Source organism: Pteropus vampyrus, unplaced genomic scaffold (assembly GCF_000151845.1).
Source record: "Pteropus vampyrus isolate Shadow unplaced genomic scaffold, Pvam_2.0 Scaffold218, whole genome shotgun sequence".
NCBI classification, from domain to species: Eukaryota; Metazoa; Chordata; class Mammalia; order Chiroptera; family Pteropodidae; genus Pteropus; species Pteropus vampyrus.
In genome coordinates this window covers 274,857-279,174 of record NW_011888999.1, presented here as the reverse complement: position 1 = coordinate 279,174, position 4,318 = coordinate 274,857, and positions in this window count along the sequence as shown.

Here is a 4,318-nt window from a genome sequence, read left to right as displayed (position 1 = left end):
CGCCATTTTTTTTTCCTCCTCTGTTGGTAAGTGAATATTTTTCTATATGTATTAGGAGAGATGAAAGTATTTTTATTATTTTTTAAGAATTATTTTCTTTTATTAATTACCTACTATACACTGATTATTTTGCATAAATTATTTTAACTTAGCAACACTATAAAATGTGGGAATTGCAGAATAGCATAGGAATAAAAAAATAAAGTTAGAATACGAATGAAATTTTAAGCCCTTTATATGACCAAAGGTCTTGGGCTCCATCATGGTGATATTTATTTTGATCACTTAGTCAAAGTATTATTGTTTCCTCTACTACGTAATTATGGTTTTCTTCTCTTGCAAGTAATAAGTTTATAAAGTGATTCTTTGCGACCATGAAAATACCCTGCTTCTCATCAAAATTTTCCCTTACATTTAGCATCCTTTGGTGATTCTTGCCTAACACATTTTTTTTGTGTGTGTGATGGGTGCAAAATGCTGATTTTTCTAACTCCAGCATTTCATATCTACATTTACTATTTGGCATTCAGCACTCTGTTGTGAGCAAAAGCCTTCTCTTATCTGTCTGTCTGTCTATCTATCATCTGCTGTCTAGCTCACTATCTGTCTCAAATAAATTGGAACTTGAGGACTATTTCCCTCCAAAGTCCATGCTATATTTTTCATTTATACCAAGTTGCTGATTTATTTCCGAAAAAGTGAAGAAGCTACTTTTTTCTTTAAAGGAGTCACTTTCGAAGCTAATTCATTTATTCACCTGTTGATTAACTCATTATAGTGGTAATTAATGTATAATATGTAGGTATTTTAGAAAGGAACTTACTGTTATTCTGTATTTTTCTTAAACATAAATTAAAATATACAAACTTTAGTATGTTATGGCTAACTTAATATGCCAGTATTGAAATTTCAATATGGCTTGAAGATCACATCCATAATCTTAGTAGATAAATAGTAAAATTTCAGTCAGATTTATCCTTCTGCTCATTTCTCCAAGAAGATGAGTTATGGTTCATACTAAAAGGTTAAGAATAAAACTATAGATTAAATCCAAAACACAGGGTTTCCCATTTATAAATGCAATATATTCTATTTTAATTCTTCCTTCAAAAACCTAATATGAACAAGAGGATATAAATATAAATATAAAGCGGGAAAAAAAATAATCGCTTTCCATCTCTCTCTTGAAATGCATTCAGAAAGAAAAAGAGTGTTGAATAAGACACATGGATGTTAAATCTTAGTAGGCTTTATGCTGATAAATCAGTAGGACCATTCATTTAATCTTCATAATTCTCATGTTAAGAAGTCCTTTTATAAAAGGACAAAATAGCAAAGAAATTTTTGGACACTGTTTCTGAAAAATTGAAACTGGAGGTCTCTGGGCTTTTGTAGCAGTGACCTGGATTATTGCTCCTGTCATCTTACCTGCTTCAGACATTAGTGGAATATAACAGAGTTTGGGAAACTGGGGAGAAAACTAGCATATACTGAGAAATTCTTAAATGACAGGCTTAATTGTGGTTTATTCTATAACTGTCTGGCATAGATATTCATACCCATTAAACAGAATAGGAATCTGAGTTTCAGAGAGAGTGTCTTGGCAAAAATTATAGAGCTGGTAATTGATTTTGCTCTGGGCAGACTCAGTTTCTGCCAGAACTCTAGCTCTTTTCACTACAGAGGTGTCTGGTGCTTTGGGCATAAGTTCAGGGTAAATAACCATTAATTCTTATATAACTGTCTTGACAAGACTACTGGACCATCTGCAGAAAATAGCCTATATGCTAATGAGGATTATTAAGAGGCACCTATCCAGTCCCAGAAAAAAGCTTAATCCAAAGCTTAAAAATTAGCGTTCATTGTACATTATGCTTTCAAACTTCCTTCTTACTCATTATCTAATTTAATTAACAATGGATTCCATTTAAAAGAAAATATTTGTATTAAATAATTAACTTAATTTACTTTTGTTAAACTAATGGAGAAGAGTAGAGCACAGAGGATAACATCAAACTCTACTGGGCTAAAGTTCTGGCCGACTGTTATATTCTATTGCTTTTGAACCCCTTCCTTTTCAGTTCCCTCAATGCAATTATATTAAGTTGTGCTCTGTGTGACACATTGAGTCACTCCTCCCTTGTCACCATCCAGGTGCCACCTGCCACTTTGTAATTGGGCCAGAGTCTGCATATGGGTCTTGACAGATCCATCCTCACAATGCTGTGGCACTTAATTTCAGTGAACAAACAGACTGGCAACCAGTTTAGACATCCAAGGGCTGATCTCTTTTTGGTAGCAGCTGCTTGGTGGAGCCTGTCAGGAGGTAGATGGCATTGGCATTTGAGAGTTGAGTCACCTTCTGGAGAAGTGGCTGTGTTTTCTCCAAGTGTGTCTATAAAATAAAATACTGGCATACACAAATAGTTTAAAGAATCCACTTACTTAATTTTTATGCAGATAATACTTGTAGTTTGGCAAACATTTCTTTATTTTTTTATTGAAATAGAAAAAGAAAGAAAAGAATAAGAAAATGAAAAGAGAATATAGATGCTTTCTGTGGTTAGACATGTATTTTGGATACATTTGTTATGTACTTACCTACATAACAAATGTCATGACATCTGTTTTAAAATGCCTATTTAAAAGCCATTTGGTTTTAAGATGTTATTTCATAAAATGATGGTTATATCACAGCAGAAGATTGGCTAAGTGTTCTAACATGGACTTAATGATAGGTGGGCTCAATATAGTCCAAGTCTGATGGGACAATACAATTTCAAGGCTAGATTCAACTTTGTGGATCCAGAAGTTTGGCTGGTATATACAATAATTATTAGGTTCATGAATATTTGAGTCACAGTAACCAAATTTATTTTTGCTAATCTGAAAAATTTGTGTTAGCCAACTATACTTGATTAAGGGCTAGACTTGCAAATCGACCAGAATTTTGTGCCAGCTACTAAGGGCACTGAAATCTCTGATTAATACAGGAGATGTGCTGGAATTTTTTTTTTTTTTTTAATCTTTGGGGTTTTTTTTTAGTAGTTTCTTGGCAAAATACTTTTGTTTCTTTTCTTCCAATAGGTTAGAGTGCTAGGCTGTTACATATATTGATTGTAGGGTCCAGAGAGTATCTGAATTCTAGTCTTTCCTCTGTCATTTTTTAGTTGTTTGACTCCAAGCAAGTCACTCCCAACTCACTGCCTGAGCTTCAGTTTCTGCATAATGGGGATGGTAATAATATCTTCTTTGTAGTTATTTTCAAAACCTAGAAATAATGTGAATAAAAAATCTACAGGGGAGTGGAGGCATTGGAGAAAGCTGTGTAGTGTTAAAGAAGTACAAATTAGTAGTTGACAGGTCACAGGAATGGGGAGCATGGCATAGGGAATGCAGTCAGCAGTAATGTAATGGCTAGGTAGAGAGCCAAAGGAGAGAAAGAGTAATCAGGGGGATTGTTTTATAAACTATATACATGTCTAGCCAATGTACTATATACTTGAAACATAATAAAATTAAAAGAAAAATCTAAAGAGCCTAACACATAATAGATATTCAATAAATAATGGGTACTACCACCACCACCACCACGATAAACTTAAAAGCTTTACTCTAATTTTAGACATATCTTTATTAGATTTGCAGATTCTATTTTCCTGATTTAATTTGGGAGGAATTCTGTCCCTTAAGGCAGCTTATGCTAATCTAAAGCATTAGATATGGACTTCACAAACCTAACTCTCAGAGGGATATACATTACCTAGTTATAGGAAACAACAGAAAACAAAATGTGTGTGTGTGTATGTGTGTGTGTGTGTGTGTGTGTATGTGTGTGTGTGTGTAATAATAGAACCTCACTATGTAAACTTATGCTATATATTAATGTTCTTTTATGGTGTATCTTATTTGACTAGAAGCTACTTTTGGGAAAAAGTAGAATAGCTACCATATGCATGCTATCTCATTTTAATCTTCACAGTAGCCCTGAAAATTAGAATATTATTTTTGTTTTACAGATTAAAAGTGGAACTTAGCCAAGTTATTATTTTTTTTATCTCCACACAAAGAAGTACAAATTAGTAGTTGACAGGTCACAGGGATGGGGATCATAAGGAATATGTAATCCTTGTCAAATAACCATTTAATACTGTTGCAAAAGAGTTGATCTTTCAGTTTACATAATGGCAGCTCCTCCTATGCCTTATATTAACTCTTTTTCAAACCAAAGAGCCAGAATCACAGATTTTTTATGTATCCGTGGTCTGGTATGTCAGTAATATTTCACAAGTGTGGATTTTCTTTCAGGGTTTAATTA